At 42.8% G+C, this 20,199-nt stretch overlaps 1 protein-coding gene and 1 long non-coding RNA gene across 5 annotated transcripts in view; one reads left to right on the plus strand and one right to left on the minus strand.

Annotated features, from left to right (window-relative positions):
* The window catches only part of RALY (RALY heterogeneous nuclear ribonucleoprotein), a 111,065-nt gene extending 93,882 nt beyond the window's left edge, over positions 1–17,183 (minus strand). For 2 of the 4 annotated variants that reach the window (XM_017663490.3, XM_017663489.3), the window contains exon 1: positions 16,857–17,182. The gene's annotated coding sequence lies outside the window, so the exon portion shown is untranslated. Of the gene's footprint in view, positions 1–16,856 lie in introns of all 4 variants that reach the window. The other 2 variants (XM_017663487.3, XM_017663488.3) reach the window with 2 other exon arrangements.
* A 46-nt stretch (positions 17,184–17,229) lies between these two features.
* LOC118971420 (uncharacterized) lies at positions 17,230–18,789 on the plus strand. The gene is made up of 2 exons (XR_005059840.2): positions 17,230–17,800; positions 18,146–18,789. It is a non-coding gene; the product is annotated as an uncharacterized lncRNA (long non-coding RNA).
* The last annotated feature ends 1,410 nt before the right edge of the window (positions 18,790–20,199 follow it).

The following is a 20,199-nucleotide window of genomic DNA, read 5'->3' on the forward strand; positions in this document are numbered from 1 at the left end:
CCCTTTGCACCAAGATGAGGCTGAGCACATTACTGTCACCTCAAACAACTCAAAGTGCGCCAGAAACTCCTTCCCCTAAAAGTGTGTGAGGCAGGACCAACCACTCACAGTCTGGAGTTTGAAGCAGGGCCTGCTGAGGACCCATGGCTGCTGCTTGGATGAAGCTCTGCTTCCTTCTCTTGATCTTAGTTTTATCCACAATACAAGGGGAGCATGTGATGCTAAGGACTGAAGATATCCTGTGAGCTTACAGAAGCTCTTCCCACAGAAGGTGATGTTTAATGTGGGAATTTTCCTAACCTATCAAGTCTTAACTTCATTTTTTCTACTCCAACCTATGGTTTGAAACCAAAAAAGGGCCAGTCTCAAAATGGCTGCCATCTCTGACCCATTACCCATCCATTTGGCCCTGTCCAATAGTTCCTGCCAGACCTACTTATATCTAACAGTTCACAAACACAAGCTGAAACCCAAGGATGTGTTTTGTCTGACCCACACAAGTTTGTTTAAAAATCTGAGTTAATTGCTAACATTTAAAATCAGATCTCATTTTTTAAAATCAGATTTCTAGCTTCTCCTAAAAATATCATGATCTGGCACACAAGATCTGGCAACACAAGACCCTCTGGATAAAAGTCAAAGGGCCTACTGTATTCTTGTAATTTACTTAATGCCTTCTCATTTTTTTAACATATTTTTTTATTTTGGTATCATTAATCTACAATTACATGAGGAACCTTATGTTTACTAGACTCACCCTTTCACCAAGTCCCCCCCCACAAACCCCATTACAGTCACTGTCCATCAGCATAGTAAGATGCCATAGAGTCACTACTTGTCTTCTTGGTGTTGCACAGCCCTCCCCGTGCCTCCCCCCAGATTATACATGCTAATCTTAATGAATGCTTTCTCATTTTATCTAAAAGAAATTCATGCTAACTTATCTATAACATGACTTATTATATAGAGTAAACATTTAAATTAGTAGTTATCCAACTTAAAAAAAATCTAAGAACACTCATAGTTCAGGAAAATACATGTTTTATCCTGTGATTTCATATATCATCCAATATGCAGCAATGTGTCCAGTTTAAAAAACTCCAACATAGTTTATCCGTTCCCTCTAAAAAATACTTAGGTTCTCTCACCCTCCCCTGTGTTGAGAGAAAGCTTCTGCATCCGTGGATGTTTTATTGCCCTTGTCTAGCTCGGATTAGCACATAGTCTACAGGCACACACCTGATCATCTACAATTGCTCTCTTACAACACTAAACTATGTTTTCTACCTTTATCTTGCATCTACCTACCACTTCAGCAGTTCATTAAAAATAAAAATAATAATAATAATAATAAAGGGAGAAATGTGGGATCCACATATAAATCATGTATAAAGATCAAACGAATATTCATATTTGACCTGATTGTTTATAGTTCATAATGCGTGATCAGAACCAAAAGTTTCTGTGACGAATGCCCTTGTACAGTTCACCATGTAAGAACTTATTCACTATGTAAGAATTCATTCACTATGTAAGAACTTGTTCGTTATGCTTCAGAAGATTGGAGACTGACGAGAACTAGGCTTGAGATGGATTAATGATTGTGCATTGAGCATTGACCCCCCTATACAGAATTTTATTGTTGTTAACAACCATTTGATCAATAAATATGAGATGCCCTCTCAAAAAAAAAAAAAAATACTTAGGTTCTGTGGCAAGTACAGGGAAAACATTAACAGGATAGACATGGTTCCAGCTTTTGTGGAGCTCATGATCCAATGGAATATAATGAAAAAAAAGAGCCATATAGAAGACACTAAACACTAGGCTGAGGATACCGTATATATTCCACAATATAATGATGCTTAGGGAGGTTGTTTAACATCGGTGGACCACTGTTTCCTTGGCTGTAAAAGGAAATGGTTTAATTAGGCAGTTGCTGCAGAAAAGTCCTTTCCAGCTCAAAATTCTACTAGTATCACAAGAACTTATACAATACCCTTTTCCGGTTCCTAACACTTACTAGATTCTTCCCTTTATCTGGGAAATCATGATCAGTTGTCATGGAAATTACCATGGTGCTCCACATACTAGATGACAGTGTTACAGTAATTATAAGAAGCCAAAGGAAACAGGGAGCAAGAAGAGTCACTTACTCATAAAGTCACCTACTTTCAACATGTGAGAGCTGCTGCTCATTGCAGCTAGTGGGGGAAAAAGACCAGGTACTAACTCATAAGTAAAACAGTTTTGATTTGTATTAGATACCATAGTTTCTTTAATGAGGAATCAGACCCATTTCTCCCTACCTTGCAAGGGTTAAAGAGATTGCAAAAAATGCCAATTTTACAAGGACAAGGTTCACTAAGCTTTGAGTAGTTTGCTGTCCTTGTAAAGTCCCAAGAAAAGCCAGGAGACAGGGGCACCAAAAGTTCCTAGTAAAATGAAAATAATTTCTAGTCCCAGGGGGCTATGAGCACTTTAACGTTGTAAAATCCCTTTTCAAAATTAAGAGTTCCATCTACAGCTGGGTTTGCCCATAGGGACCAAGCAGGTAAACAAAAATGACTATAGCTGACTAAGTATTTTAAAGAAAAAAGTGTTAGCCTGGTGATAAATGGCAACTGGCACTGGCTTTGGGTACCAAAAACAAAACAGGAAATGGTGTGTGCTTTGACAAACTTGGAAACAAATATGCTCTATCTAAAGGAACCAGCCAATAAGGAAGCCATATGTGGAATGAAGGAGAGAAATAAATAATGTGATTCTGTAAATGCAAGCATTTTGCCAAACTGGGCTGTTACTCCAAAGGATTGTGCAAAATTCAGAGCCATGTCCCTTTGCCTCAGAGTCCCAAAAAAGCTACAAGCTTCTTAAACATGGACAGGCCAGTGCACAAGGAGTCTGACAGAGGACTCAGTAAGAGACTTCTGCACAGTAGCAGGACACTATTCCCATTCCTGTGAATAGAAAAAAATCATTCATGATCAGCATCAGACTCCAGCTCTTGCTACTTCCTCAAAAACCTTCCTCTCTCTTCAGGAGAAATCAGTCACCCTCATAGCCCACATGCCAGGGCCTTTGATCTCATACTCAATTATCTCCACTGAAAAGCAGTCCCAATCTCTCAACCTGGGCTCCAACTCAAAAACACGGTAGGGGCTGATCTAGAAGGTAAAAGCCTCTGAAAAGACCTGAACAGAAAGGATTTAGGAGTCTCCCAAGGACTCCAAAACTTTCGTCAGAACTCCTTTTCCAAGGAGCTATCCAGGGTCCTAGCTCACTTGAATCCAGAGCTTTAGAACCAATGATTTATACAGCCTTTTTCTGACTCTGATCCACTGTCAAAATATTTTTCAAAAGAAATATTTAAAAAAGATATTAAGTACTTATTATATGCAGGGTACTCTAGGAATACAAACACCCTAAATCTCACTTCTTGACTTCTGACTTTAATATCTACAGTAGTTTAACAATGGCCTGGACCCCAGTGCAGCCTGTCTGCCACCCAAATTACTACAGATCCAAACTTGCACTGAACTCCTATATACCACATTCACTTAATGACTTGGCTAGCCAGTGAGATGGACTCTGCATCTTAGTTCCCTTCCCCTCAAAGGAATACCTTTAAAATTCTTCTCCCTGGATTCCACAACTAAAGAGGTTCCTTTACTTTGCATAAGAGCACAATTGCCCCATTACAGTAAGATGTCCTTGGAAGTGAACAATACAGTGCTAAACGTATGCTCCCCTGAAACAAGAAGGCATTCCCCATGCTACACTCCATCACTATTGTTCTATCATCTTCACATTCCCTGAGCATTTCCATAAAAGCAGTTACACCTTTACAAAACAAAACAAAACAAAAATCTAGCTGCCCTTGAAACAGTAACTCAATCCAAGGAGGGAAGGTTTATTGCTGAAAAAACTTTTGTTTCTTATTTACTAAGTCCCTCAAGCTAGATTTACGAGCAGTATAAACCAAAAACAGTTTCAGGAGAAGGTACCCGGCAGCAGTGTGGAGTATGGCATAAAAGGGGCAAGATAGCCCCACAATAGCCAAAACAGGCTCCATGTCTGAAACAGTATCGTTCTACAGTCCCTGGCTAACTACATTGAAGATAGTCTTATTCATGAGTATCACACAGCATCTAGTACCAAGCCACTCAAATGGTAATAGACACATAGAATACTACTGTAAGAACTCTCCATGTACATATCAAAGAACCTAAGGCCCAGAGATCTTAAAATGATTTGCTCAAGTTCACAGAATGGATGAGTGGTGAAAAACAAAGAGGCAAAAGATTTGAAGGCAAAAAGGTCTGTGTTCAAACCAAAGTTGCTGTGAGGCCTTGGCCAGTCACCCAACCTTTCTGAGTCTATTTTCTCATCTGCAAAATAAGAACAAGAGCTATTTTTGTAGGGCTGCCATGAGGATTAAGAGATACTACCCTCAAATTCAACCACCAATTTACAGGAAACACAGAGGACAGAGAAACATTAAACACACCACAAAGGGGGTTGAGCTGAGGGAAAAAAAAAAAGGCACAATGATGCACTGAGTAAAATTCAGAATATGGAAAACTATAAGAAAACAACTGTTTCTTCAACATATAAGGAAAAAATAGAAATGAACTTATAAATTAAAAGAGACTAAAAAGACAACCAATTACAATGTGTGGACCTTATATGAATCCTAAATCAAACAAATTGTAAAGGATTGTGACATTTATGAGACAACTGGAAATTTAAATACAATCTGTATTTTGATGGTAGTAAAGAACTGTTAAATTTTATAAGATGTGCTAACGGCTTTATAGTTGTGTTTTGTAAAGTCATCTTTTAGAAATACGGTGTGAAATATTTAAGGGCAAAATATATGCTGAGATTTTCTTCAAACCACAGGATGAGGAGAAGTAGGCAAGGATATAAATGAAATACGACTGAATTGATAACTGTTGAATCTGACTGATGGTCCACCATGCTTCATTAACCTATTCTGTCTACTCTATATGTTTGAAATTTTTCATATTAAAAATAAGAATTGGTCAGGTGTAAATCCTGGCAACTCCATTTACTGGCAGTATGACTATGGGCATATTTCTTAATCTCCTTGTGTCTCAGTTGCCTATCTACATGATGATGATCAACAGAACCTACTTCGTTGAGAATAATGACTTTTACACACATATATATATAAAGTTTATACATAATATAGATTTACATAAACTTCATAAATATACATTTTATATATAGATTTATATATAAATACATCTTAAATCATTTATATATAAATTCATATATTAAAATGGTTTCCATATACATACATAAAAGCTTACATAAAGAGCTTATCACATAGTAAACCAGTAAGTATCAGTTCTATCAGTATGAACACATGCTATCTCAACCAAGTACCAAGTATAGTATCTCAACACAATGAGCACCCAATTCATGGTAGGTATTATAAACATGAGAGGCAGAGTTTAGAACCCGGATCAAATTTTTAATCAAATACTCGACTACATCTCTTCAATAGAAGGCCTCAATATTCTCTGGTGAATATCACCAGTGGCAGCTCTAATACCCAGACTCTCCTGACAAATACCCTAGGACCTGACACAAGATCAGGAGCTGACTAATGTTCAACATGAAAGTGTAGTTCTCTGGGGGCAGGCAGGGCCACCTTATTTCCATCAACCAGATAATTTAAGGTACATTTTCTAATATTTGCTGACAGAACAAAGAGAAAGGCTCTAAAAATTACCAATGTTCACACGAGCCTTCAAAATATTTGATAAAACTACAGAAAATAAACATCCAGTAGAGTCCACTCAGCAGGATAAAAGCTGACAAAAAGAAACAGCAATTTTTTCTTAAGCAAATATACAAGCAACAGATGAGTTCTAAAAAACTAAGCTTTTTAGGTTTTGGTGTACTCCTCCCTCCCCTTTTATTTTAAAAGACAAACTCTCTGTGGACATGCAAGTATAACTGTTTGCTGTATTAATTTCTTCCCTGAAATGATGTAATTATAGGCAGAGATCATTCTCACCCTTCTGTTCAGTTTAAATACAAGTTCACTGGGGAAAGGTATGACCTTTTCCACCTGCTCCAGGGGCTATGAGAATGTATCATTCACCTCTAAAGCATGGGACACGTCCTCCCCCATTAGCAGGAGTAGGGATGCCACTCCATCTAGTCACTCATCTGCGTTTCTGCTCAAGCTGCTCCCATTGCACAGAATGTCCTCTCCATCTCTATAGCCTAAATCTCCTGTAACTGTACTTTTTGGAAAAAGTCGGGGAGGTGAAAGGAAGCAGCACAGCAACTGGGAAAAGCAACTGCTGCTGCTTTTGAGTAATCTGGGAAATACAGCACACAGAAATATTTGTGTTTCACAATTTATAAGCACAACCTGACAGAATATTAGAACCTGGGATGGTCCTGAATAATAAACAGCCATTACTCTTACCCCCGACCAAGGCCAGCTCAAATACTCACCCCTCCATAAGTGTTCCCTGGGCACCACACACCCACAAATGAAGCAACTCTCCCTCCTCTGAACTACCCAATCACTTTACCCCTTCATGGTACTGCTACCTGAGAGTTCTTATTATGGTTCTTAAAACTCACCTCTGTAATTACACACCAAACAGCATGGCTTCAAATGAAAATATAGATAATGCTAAGTGTTGACAAGGACATGGAGCAACAGGAATTCTCACATACACCGATAAGAATGTGATCTGGATGCCTTTGAAAACAATTTGACAATAACTTACTAAAGCTGAATAAACACCTACCCTATGATTTGAATATGAAGTTGGAAAACACTCACTGCTTTACCTAGTCTTTTGTACCATCATTGCCTATCTAAATGCTTCCATTGTTATTATTCCCATCCCTAGAGGCTAGTTCGGACTACTCTTCCTGATCTCTCCAACACAGAGGGATCTCCCCTACTATGGAAAAGTCTGTCATTCATTTACCTATTACCTCTGACAACTAAATGACTCATAGATTCTTCACATATAAACTGCATCATTTAGTTTTACAAAATACTTTTACTAACATTATCTCAATTGCTCCTCACAAAACATTGTGAGGAAGGCAGGATGTAGAATATAACCCTATTTTATAGATGAGAAAAAATGGAGGTTCAGAGAGGGAAAACTACTTATTCCAGGTTACCTGGCCAAATTAGTGCCAGGGAACAAGAGTGGACTTTTAATCTTCCAATCCTGGCTCTCTACACCCTTAGTATCAGCTGCATGTTCATTATTATCTTTTCTTCTTGAAGAGACCACAGGTTCCCTAAGGGGAAGAGTATGTTTACCTCCCTCACAGCACCAAGGAAGACATTCAGTGGGCTCCAATACAGGTGGATTCACTTCAATACTGTCCCCAACCTTCAAGGATGGACACAGGCATTATTTCTTCTTCTAGATCTCATAAGCAATGCTTAGAGTGTTGGAAGAAACCATGAACACAACACAGCATCCCAAATCACATTTATTTTTTGAGGGTAGGAAAGAGGGAAAAGGAGGAACCCTGAAAGATCAGGGTAAGTTCAACATTCCCTCCATTTCCTAAGGCTCCAGGCTGCAAAATGTTCAAAGGCTGGCAGAGACTAAGACAGGGGGCTTCAAGAACCACAATTTAATCACATTTACTAAGTCATGGTCAATGAAATGTCAGAAACCACACCTCAAATAATTTTCACTTGCAAGCAAAATAGAGAACTATTTTATTTCAAAACTGAATATAATAAAAGTTAAAATTCAATACGAAACTTAATTTTCTTCATTCCTACATAAGAAGACAATATAAAATCTTTCTGGAAGCCAGCCAGAAAACTGATGTGAGGAAAAGAGGGAAAGCACCAGGCAGATGTCTGAACACCCAACCCCAAAGGACAAGGTTGTCCCCTAATGTCCTTGACTTTACACATTAGACATAGCACACCTCAGAAATAGAGGATTAAAAAAAAATGGATAACATATAGAAGAAAGGGAGAGAGGGAGGGAAGGCCAAAAATAAACCTAAACACTAAAAGTCAGATATTGAAACAGGTCTCCTTGCTTACTGATACATCCAGCAGTTCTGCTATTTCCAGTCTGAATCCTCAACCTGGGTTAGGGTAGCAGGTTTAAGAAGCTAGAATCCATATTTATCTCTCTCCCTCTCAAAACTGAAAGTAATCTGAGGACAAGAATCATGTCTTATTTGGTTTGGTTCTCCATATTGAGAACACACAGTAGGCACTCCAAATTCCTGGAATGAATGGTTGAGCTTAGGGATGGAAGGCAGCTGGACTTCTAAGTATAATCATGTTATGGCAGCTACGTAACCTACTTAGCATAGAAACTCTACCTAAGACTCTAATTTTAGTTAAGAGTTTATTTTAATTGGTGTAAAAATCAATTTAGGGTGAGTCTTTAAGGTTTGAACAAAAGTTATGCTTGTGTTCAACTGATTCAGGCACAACTACCATTACTATACTGACAGCATTGCTCCTAGGTGCCAGTTTAGAGCTATCTGCAAGAACTAAGTCCCAAAGCCTTCAAAATGGTTTGTGTAAGCAGGAAACATTTCAACTTCTCAGTGTAGCATGAACATACCTTCCAAAAAGGAAACTCAGACCCAGAGAAATAATGAGTTATGAAAAGGATTCTTTTAAATCTACTGCTGAAACTTGCTTTCACTAGCACAAAGAATTGCAAAGGAAACTAGACAAACAGATCAACAGACACCATGCAAATAGTACCTTTAACTAGGCTTAGTGAAATCCTTACTAAAACAAACAAAAGACAGCTAAATACCAGATAAATGCCTCTGGAATGAAGAAAACCTGGCCAATAACATTAAGCTTTTAAACCTGGCCTTCTGAAAGAGAATACTTACTTGAATAAAGCAATGATTCTTACCTTGACAAATAAACAGAACTATTCAGTCTCTACACATGGCATTTCAAGGACCAGGTTACCTCAGTAAAGGTATCTACCTCGTAAAGCTAAAGCTGTAAGGTAATGCAAATTTCTCATCTAGTGTTTTTCCAGTCCTAGTACTGCTTGAGAATCTTCTAGTGCTTTTTATTTTTCCTTTATTAAATGATTTTAAACAGTTTGCTACATACTTAAACATAATTTTTTACAGTCTTGGCCTCCAAGTTTGTTCCATGGGACAACAGCTCCAAGTTCATAATGGAACTCAGCAGACAATTCGATAAATTCATTTCACAAGCAATTTTTAAGTAATCCGTCCACTCGAAAAAGCAATATTCGTCTGTTTATATACTGAAAGCAATCTGTGAACCCAAAGCTTCACTGAGATACTCTCAATGACCCTTCTCCTTCCAGAGATGAAATTCTTAGGCCACTTCTATAAACACAGAAATTCAGACTGTGAAAAGGTAAAAACATCATTCAAGATTACCCAGTCCATCAAAGACCTGAATGTAAGTCATGAAACCATAAAACTCTTAGAAGACAATGTAGGCAAAAAATCTCCTGAATATATATACATGAGCAACTTTTTCCTGAATGCATCTCCTCAGGCAAGGGAAACAAAAGCAAAAATGAACACATGGGACTACATTAAACTAAAAAGCTTTTGTACAGCAAAGGACACCATCAGCAAAACAAAAAGGCAGCCTACAGTATGAAAGAATATATTTGTAAATGACATATTTGACAAGGGGTTGACATCCAAAATATATAAAGAACTCACATGCCTCAACAACCAAAAAAGCAAATAACCCAATTAAAAAATGGGCAGAGGATATGAAAAGACAATTCTCCAAATAAGAAATTCAGATGGCTAACAGGCCCATGAAAAGATGCTCCACATTATTAATTATCAGGGAAATGCAAATTAAAACCACAATGAGATATCACCTCACACCAGTAAGGATGCCCAGTATCAAAAAGACTAACAACAACAAATGCTGGCGAGGATATGGAGAAAGGGGTACCCTCCTACATTGTTGGTGGGAATGTAAACTAATTCAACCATTGTGGAAAGCAATATGGAGGTTCCTTAAAAAACTAAATATAGAAATACCATTTGACCCGGGGGTTCCACTCTTAGGAATTTACCCAAAGGATATAGTTTCTCAGATTCAAAAAGGCATATGTACCCCTATGTTTATTGTAGCACTATTTACAATAGCCAAGAAATGGAAGTATCCATCAGCAGATGAATGGATAAAGAAGATGTGGTACATATACACAAATGGAATATTACTCAGTTGTAAGAAACTAATGCTACCATTTGTAACAACATGGATGGAGCTGGAGGATATTATACTCAGTGAAATAAGCCAAGAGGAGAAAGACAAGTACCAATGATTTCCCTCATTTGTGGAGTATAACAACAAATCAAAAGTGAAGGAACAAAACAGCAGCAGACTCACAGACTCCAAGAAGGGAGTAGCAGTTACCAAAGGGGAGGGGTAGAGGACAGGGGGTGGGGGAGGGTGGGAGAAGGGGATTGAGGGGTATTATAATTAGTACACATGGTGTGGGGGGGAATCTTGGGAAGGGGGATCATGTGGGGGGGACAGCGTAGCACAGAGAAGACAAGTAGTGACTGTGGCATCTTACTACACTGATGCAGTGACTGCAATGGTGTATGCGGGGGACTGAATAATATGGGTGAATGTAGTAACCACATTGTTTTTCGTGTGAGACCTTCTTAAGAGTGTATATCAATAATACCTTATTAAAAACATTGTATATAAAAAAAAAGATTATCCAGTCCAACCCTCTTGTTTTAGGAAGACTGAGATCCTAGACAGTATTAGATAATTACAATGAACAAGTCTGGCAAGCATCAAAAGCCCAGTGAATGCTATTTTCCCTAGTGGAACTGCATGGACATGTTGGGAGGACGGCCAGGTTTGCACTTTAGTCAGTGGAGCACTCCAAATACATGTTTCTGAGCCTCAGAAAACTGAATAATCCAAGCACAAATGCCCCATCCCTACTCCAGCATAGAGAGACGAAGGGACATTGGACAGCCTGAATGGCTCCATGGAGATGTGAACAAGAACTTAAGGATAATATCCCACCCTTCCGCCCCTCCTCCAAGGAGGTACAGCACATGTATTGACATGAAGGCAGTTACAAAGTGACAGACACTAGAACTATGAGAAAAATGGAAGAGCTGTAGAAATAGTCAGAAAAGATAATAATGATACTTGGGCAGACACCTGTCTCTAAATTAAGCAGGGAGGGAAAGGTGACTAGAAAGGGACTTCCAATCTTTTTTCTGTCCCCAGCTCCCACCCTTTCAGCTTTTACAGAATTTCAGGTTATTTTATGAAGATTATTATTTGACATTTCCTGAAGAAATGGGGCCAGAGAAGGAAAAGGGGCTTAGCCAACCCCACACACATTGATTTAGTAGCAGGGACCAGACCAAATGATCCTCAAGGGCATGACTAGGTTCCCAATATATCCACTGCCCCCCTCTCTCCAGTCCTGAGTCTGTGAGCTGTACCCCAGCTGTAAGGTGTGAAATTTTCCTTACAGCACGTAGAGGGCAGCTGTAGGAAAACAGACTAATATTAATTGCTGTCATCTCCCCTCCAGTCCATGCATTTTATACATAAAACTGAAAAAAACTAGGTTTTTAAAGATACTTGTGTGAAAACCCTATCTCCACCTCTATTCCCCACCCTTGCCTAGCAAAGAAAGAACGGGGAAGCGGGAGGGAAGAGAGGAGAAAAGAATCTCTCCAAGAGATACATTGTCTAAATCATCATCCAGAATCATAAAAATGTTATTGCTAAAAGGGACCCTAGGGGTCATCTAGTCATTATTTTCCATCATTATTCAGATGAATAAACCTGGACCTTTGAATAAGCCTGGATCTTTGCCACTTGACAAAAAGACTGGAGCACAGAGTAGGGTCTCCTGACTCCTGTCCCTAATAAAAATCCTTCCTGGTCCCTTCTCCATCCTGTCCCACCCTGACCTGCCCACCCCACCCTCTCCCTCTACCAGTGTATCTAAGACACTGAGATCTGCTGCCCTTCTGGATATGAGCCCCTCAAGCTGTTTACTCATGTTTGTTTTCCCAGTGCCCAGCAGAGAATAAGCAGAAGTGACTTAGGGATATACTAGTACATGGAGAGAGAGTGTCAAAAGACATTGTTTCTGAAGAAAACACAAGCTTTCCTTGGCTTAACATAAGCAGTCTTCAGGGCTGTGCATGGACTGGATGTCTCAGATCTAGTGTTTTACCCTTTGCAAAACTAGTGTTTACATCATCCAGTTTAGCCAGGGACAGGTGTGCCATACTCTCCCTTACCCCTCATCTGACCCCTCCCCAGAGAACTAGAATCAATAACTAAAAGGTAAATGAAAGCAGATGTTAAGAACCTGCATGAGAAATCCTCCCCACTCTCTATGTGCTCCTTCTCCTGTGTCCTCACCTCAATAAACAGCAACCCCATTTATAAAGCTATGCCAGGCAGAAATCTACAAGTCATCCTTGATTTCTTCTTTACCTTCCACACCAACAATCTGATTGTCTCATCAATCACTTCCATCTTCTTTCTACACACACACACACCCTTCATCTGAAACACCATCACTTCCAGCCTGCATTACTACAACAACCTCCTAAATAGTCTCTGCCTATGTCACTCCAGCCCTCCAATTCACTCCTCAAACAGGTTGAAAGAGATACTCTTCTAAAATGCACAAAGGATCATGACCCCCTCACCTCAAAATGAAGTCCAAACTACTCAACCTGGGCAACAAGACCCTTTCACAATCTGGCCTCTACTCTGCCTACCTTCCCAGTCTCATCTCAACACATCCACCATCTCATACTTTATGCTTTACCCAGGAATCCTTGGAGAAATTCATTTAAACCCACTAGGTCTGCTTCCTCACCTACAGAATGAGAGTAGGAATACTGCATACCTTTCAGAGTGATTATAGGAAGAAATTGGTTAACACGTTAAATGCTTATAATAATATTTGGTAGATACAGTAAGTGGCCAAAAATCTCACCTGTCACCACCACCATTTTTAGACTTGCTATTACTTCTGCCTAGAACAGTTTTATCTGTGTCTCCTTGACTCCCCAAATCTCTTCCTAGCTTATATCTATCTCTTTCTTGAGGTCTGAGCTTAGCCAACTTAGAATTAGAGGACGACTTCCTTGACCCTCCAGGGATGGGGTCAGTCTTCATTCCTTCGTGTTCTCATGGTGTTTGTCCCAATCACAACACTTCTCACACTGCCTGCCTCTTTGCCTGTCTTCTCCACTAGGCTATATACACCCAAACTCCCAAGCTTAGCACAATGCATGCAAGATGCTTAATAATTGTTTGGTGAATGGAAAGTTCTCCAATAATGATGTGCCCAATGGAACAGAATCTAAACACGTAGCCAATTCAAATACTGGCCAGGTAGCTGGCTGGTCTACATGTCTTGAAAGTTCCTCTACTGTAAGATTCTATCCAATAAACAATTCAACACACTCTGACTTCATTATCACACCCAGGAGTTTGGACTTAAATATACAGGCAATATTTGGCCACCAGATTTTTAAGGAAAATTCAACTTGCTCAGATTTGTTCATTGTCCTATTATTACCCATCTCCAGAACACCTCCCACCCCAACCACTGTTGGTTTCAAGACAAAATTCCAACTACCCTTCATAAATACCACATTCTACCCCTACCCCTCCAAATACACACACACACACACAAAGTCACGCCAAAGTGAATTCTTAAGGGCTAAATGCATTTAACTCCATCTTAACCATCTACAAGCAATGAGGATACATACATAAACACCTTCTAGGAACCCAAAGGCTAATCCCTCTTGTGTGCCTTTACGGAAAAAGGAGGGCACAGAGAAGCATTTCATAAAGGTAATCCACTTAATCATTCTCTGAGTAGTTTGATCAGTTTGATCCGAGCTGCTGTCATAGCACTGCTATTCTTAATGACTACAGCCCCAAATGCCCAAACCCTACAGTCAGAGGGCAGGTGCAAACAAGATGAGGGTGGAGAGTCCTCTGAGTTCTATTTCAAGGGTAGGTGGTCTCTTTCAAAGACACAGAAGGGACAAGCAGGTATCTCCAAAAAGGCTTCAGTGATAAGGAAAGTCAATCTACACAGTGGGGATAAAAGGGAGAGAAAATTTAATCACAGGCACAACCAGGGCTGGTCTCCTGTTCTGGGGCTGCATGCCACACCCTAATGCGGAAGAAGACTGATAATCATTTTGCATTTACAGAGCACCCTGAGGTGTTTTAATGCACTAAGGGAGGCACTAACAGTGCCACTCTACAAGTCACAAAAGGACAAATACTATACAATACCAACTTACCTGAAGTATCTAGAGTATTCAAATTCATACAGACAAAAAAGAATGGTGGTTGCTAGGGGCTGCAGGGAGGGGAACAGGAGTTAGTGTTTAATGGGGACAATTTCAGCTGGGAAGGACAAGAGTTCTAGACAAGGATGGGGGTGATGGCTGCACAACAACGTGAACACATTTAATGCCACAGAACTGTACATTTTAAAAAGAATAAAATGGTAAGTAAGTTTCATCTTATATATTTTCACAGGCATTTCTCTAAGTACCCATTCAACCCTGTGAGAGTATACAGATAAGGAAACTCAGAGAGCAACAATGAGTGGCTTAGTTTATGCTGCTACATCAAATCCCCTGCCCATGAAAGGTGTCCCATCCTCACCCCTTGTTAAGTTGGTGATCGAAGGCAAGCGCCCTAACTTTGCTGCATCTCAATTCTCAATTAGAGTGGTAAAAAGATATAAACCAAAGTCTGCGAACTCTCTCACAGAACTGGATCAGAAATGAAATCAGATAATGGTTACAGAAGAGTACTATAAACCATTAAATAAAGTAGTATACAATAAAAGTGATGGACTAACAAGAACTGCTACACCTGTGCACAAAACCTGGTCTTTTAATGCTAAACCTGAGGCAAGGATAGAGTAGCTGGAACTAACCAACTTCCTTGCGGTTTCAATTTTCTCAGGATTCCTGGTTTCAAGGCCTTAAGTAGTTTTAAGCAGTTCAGTGCCCTTTCAAAAGGTGACAAAGTATGGTAGAAATAAAAATATTATTGGACTAGGAGGCAGAAGGCTGGGATTCTAGTTCTGATTCTGCCACTAAGGCAGTCTGCATTAAGACAACTTCTTCCCCTTTCCAATGTTCAGTTAATAAGAGGGGAAAGGCAGATTAAAAAGTTGGGACCAGAAGGTCTGTAAGATCTCTTCTAGCTCCTACATAACACAAACTCCTAAGTCCAGAATCTTGGCAAGGGGGGTGGGAGGGCACAGCAGAATTCCAGACTCCAAAGAACTAAAGCAATCATCAGGAAACACCTCAAGACCGGGCCAAGGAACTTCCCTGCCTGTTTAGACACTCCCCACACCGGAGATCAAATACACTGGGAAAACTAGAACTTGCCAAAGTTAATTTTAGTTTGCTATTACTGTAACTCTGGGCTTTATCTTAAAATGAGAGAAATACAACTCTTTGAAGGCAGGGAATTGAAGCAGTTGACTTGAGCCACTTGCTGCTCCCCAACCCCCAACTAGAAGGCATAAATCTAAACACTCTATAGAGAACACGCAAAGTTTGGGAGGAGGAACATGCCAAAAGCAAAATAAAGGATGTACTTCACTGTTTATGACTTAAGCTGTTCTTGAGCGAAAACCCCAGAGAACTTGAGTTTAGCTTGAGACCTGGAGTCCCCTGCATCCAAAAAAGTCATACTTAACTTCCTTTCCCTTGGACCTCCTACAGCCCCAGAATAAACTATTTCACCCATAGTATAGTGGACATTGGTTCAGGAGTTAGGGAGAACGGAGTTACGTCTTTAACTGTGTGACCCAAACGTAACTCAAAATCCTCTCTGCATTAAGAGATTACACAAGTTTACACTAACAGATAAATAACAGGTATTAGCACCATGGCTTTACAATTCTGTGTGTGTGACTTGGAGCAAATTATTTAACCTCTCTGTGACTTGATTTCTAAATGGGGATAACCCCAGAAGGCCATCGTGAACATTAAATGAAACAAGGCTTATGAAATTCCTGAGCCAAAATCCATTAAAAGCTACCTGTTGGTATTAAACACTTCTCTCACATCTTATTAGTTCCCTCCCTGAATCCACAACCAGCGAGGCTTTCTCCCACTTCACGGAGGAGCAAACTAAGGCTCCGCTGCGAAGGTGGCCGCGTAAAGTGCACAACACCGCCCCAACTCGAGGGCCTGTTCCTCCTCTCCAAGCCCAAGGCGTGCGAGCCCGGGGCCGGCAGAGGTGAGGGCCGAGGAGGCGCTCGGGTCGGTGGAGAGAGAAGCAGGACCAGTTTTTCGCGCCTCGAGGAGCCCGCAGACCCAGCCCGGGACGGGGAGCCGGAAGAAGCCTGGGCCCGGCCCGCCCGAGGCCTCCCTGGCGCGGCCTCCGCTCCTCTCCCACCCCCCCCCTCGCCGGGCGGGGCGAGGCGGGGCGCGAGCACAAAAGACTCCAACTTCCGAGCGGGCGCGGGCCCACCACGCGAACTCCTGGCCCAGGCCCGGCCCGGAACGGGAGGAGGGAGCGGGCAGGGAAAGCCAGGGCGGCCCGGAGGCGGAGCGGATGGGTCGGGCCGGGTACCCAGGGCGGCTGGCCCGGGTTTGAGGGAGGTGCGGGGGGAGGGGGCCGGAGTTACTCAGGTTCCCGGGACTCCCAGAATGGCCGAAAAAATAGTTTCTAAATATAGGCAGTGGCCCGCGCGAAGAGGTGGGTGACCGAAAAGGAACAAGGAACACCCCCTCGCACCCCTAAAGAGACGCCCGGGGCCCCCACTCACCCGCACCGAGAGGTCTGGAGGAAGCGCGCGGCGCAGAAGGAGGCGGTGCCGCCGCACTCGGGGGCGGAAGGGAGGGAAAGAGGGAGGAAGAAGGCGGCCCCGACCGCGGCGTGAGGAGCTGAACACAAGCGCGGGAGTCGCTCCAGCTGCCGCGAGCGCCCCCTCAGCTTCTCTCGGCCCACCCAGTGCCGCGCCACTCGCGCGCCCCGCCGCACTGACAGCCGCGCGGGCCCAGCAGCCACGAGTCCTCCCCTCGGCCCGCACCACTGAGGCGCGCAGGAGTGGGGGCGCCCAGAGCGGCTTCCCTCTGCTCGGCCCCGCCCGCCTTTCCGGCCTCGGCCCCAGGTCCTCCCTCCCCCTCCCCCTCACCCGCCTCCGTCTCCAAGAAGGACACAGGGACACAAGCGCCTGGAGTCCGCAGCCCCGCCCCTACACAGCCCGGCTCTCCGGGCGCGTGGGCTCTCCCCACACCCTAAGCCAGGCTTAGGAAAGGTCCAGAGCTTAGGCGGGGAGAATGGAGAGGCGGGGTCGGGGCAGGGCCTGGCGGGGAGGAGGGACTGAGGCGAGAGGCGGGGCTAAGGGCGGGAAGAGAGACTAGCTTACGCCAGCCTGGAGCGGGGGACTGGGCGGGGCGGGGCGGAGTGAGAGGGCAGCAACGCCGGGAAGAGGAGCGCGAGACCAGCGTGGAAGGTGTTGGAGGCCCTGCGGAGCCGAGAGCCAGGGCCGCGCTTGAAAGGAGGGGCCGTAGGCGGAGCTCCAGGGAGGAAGAGCCAAGCTGGAGAGAGGCCTGGGGCAGGCAGGGCTGAAGAGAAGCCCAGAAGGGAGGAAAGATTGAAGCGGGGCTGAAGGAGGCGGGCCCGGAAGCTGAGCAGGAAGGAGGCGGCCGAGAAGTGACCACGCTGGGGAGGAGCCGGGGAGCGGCCGACAAAAAGAGGATCCCGCAGGTGGTGCTGGGGCGGGCGGGGCCTGGGGTCGAGCCCCAAACAAATCTGGGGGCGATGCCCGAGGTAAATGGAAGGGACGTCGTAGGAAGCAGCACCAGGTCCTACCACTTAGAAGGAACCAGGCTCGTGGGCCGGGCGAGCGTTGCTTCTCGCTGCCTAGGCAGGGACTGCGCAGATAGGCCGCCGTGAGCTTGGATCTGGGGGAAAAATGCTACTCCCACCTTTAGGAAAGGTTAAATTCAAGTACCTTTACTATTCTGCTGTGCAGGGAATGTTATAACTTGATGGAGATGATAGGCCTCACTTGTAAATATTTCTCCTGTCGGAAACTCTCACTTAAATCAGCGTTCCAGCCTGCACGGAACAGCCGGAGAGATCTTCCGAGAGCACACGAGGACTGCTGCCCTTCAGCCCTCAACTATAGACTTCCACGAAGGCTGGGAACCGTCCAGACAGCCTCTCCGTGCGTCATCCGACCTGCGGTTCCGTGGTTGTATTTTTCACAGTGCTTTCCCCAGAACCTGCCTAAGAGGCGACATTCCCAAGAACGGGGCAGAGTTTGAATTGATCCTGGGTCTGCCAGACCAGCAGTTAAAAGTCTGCTTGTGTTGTTCCATGACTTCTGTCTCTCAATTAAAAAGAAAGAAACCAAATGAAACAGGTGGTGACACTGAGACCAAAGCCAGGGACGTTCTTCCACCAACTCTTAACAACTGGTTTCTTCTTATGCCTCAGTTATCTGATTGCAATACCACCTCAGGCCTTTCCTGAACTTCCTGCCAAAAGGTATTATCTAATTTGGCCTCGTGTTCATTTCCTTCATGGCTTTGTCATTTATCTGTTTTTGTGTATTTGTCAACCTCCCCTTCCAGAAAGTAAGTTCCATGAGACCAAGAATCTTTGACTGTTGTGTACATCTGTTACCAGTCCTAGTGCAATATCTGACATTGACCTAGTGTTCAATAAAATTTGAGTAAGTGAATCAACCAGTTAATGAATCTGGTCCCTGCCAACCTCCTCTGCTGCTCTGCTGTGTTTCAGACCACTCCCTGGCTCCTCCCCACCTCGTGTACCAGCTTTACCATGTTTGAATACACCACAGTCTCTCAGCACCCTCTGCTGTAGCATGTTCTGTACTTGGACTGCCCCTTTCCTTCTGCCTAGATGCCTCCTGTTCATCCTTCAACCCTCCACTAAGTAACCACCTCCTCTGAGAGACTTTCTCTTACCTCCAACCACCAGGCAACTTGAGCTGCTCACCCCTCTCTTTTTATGGCCTATGTTATAAAACTTGCCTATGCTGATGACATCCTTTGCCCTGCTGGCACAGAGAATTATGTTCATGACCTATAAGGTCCTGTATGGCCTGCCCCTTGCTATCCTCGGACCTTATCTCCTATTGTATTGCTCTTATCTCCTTTCACTTTGCTCCAGCCACATTGGATGCCTTCCTGTTCTTCTGACATGCCAAGCATACTACTAACCTCAGGGCCTTTGCACTTGCTGTTGTGTCTGCCTCAAATGCTCTCCTCCCAAATGTTGGCATAACATATCCTTCAAGTCTCTACTCAAATGTTACTTCCTCAGAGAGGCTTTCCCTGCCACCCCCTCCCCTTCCAGTAGCAATACCCAATTCCTCTGCACTTCCTCACACCATTTCCTGCTGGATTTTCTCCACAGCCTTTATCATCAACTGAAATATTATGTTTATTTATTGTCTCCCTCCTGTCCCCACCTTCCACTCAGTGTGATAATCACAAAGGATTTTGTCTGTTTTGCTCATTCCTCAGTACCTAGAAGTCCTCATTTGTTGAATATTTGTTGGATGAATGACTATGAACTGAACAGAGAAATGTTAGGAATACTCTGTGTTGTCCAAATGAATCCCTGAAGATTACAGTATGAAGGGAGATGTTTCTGAGGAAATATACTGGCAACACTAGCTAACATGGAACATTTACTAGTTGCCAGGCAATCTGCTAAGCATTTTCTAAGCTTATTTAATTCCCACAACAGCCCTATGAGGTAGATATATTATTGTGCAAATGAGGAAATTTTGACACAAAGGTTAGCTTTCCCAAGACCCCAAGTGGTGGAGTCCAGCTTTAGAGCCTGCATGTTGAATTACTATACTACTTCCTAATTATTAAGGACCACCATTGTTGATCCAATAAAGGTGAAGAATGAGGAAGAAACATTCTTTTGCCTTCAGGACAGTGTAGTATAGGGTATGGTGCCTAGAGTTGTAGCACAATTTTCTTAGCCATTGTATTAGGGTTCTCCAGAGAAACAACCAACAGGATATAGATAGATACATATATATAAGAAAATATTTATTTTAGGATTGGCTTACAGAGGCCAAGAAATATCTGCCATGTTCAAGCTAGAGAACCAGAAAA

Source organism: Manis javanica, chromosome 5 (genome assembly GCF_040802235.1).
Source record: "Manis javanica isolate MJ-LG chromosome 5, MJ_LKY, whole genome shotgun sequence".
Classification (NCBI taxonomy): Eukaryota; Metazoa; Chordata; class Mammalia; order Pholidota; family Manidae; genus Manis; species Manis javanica.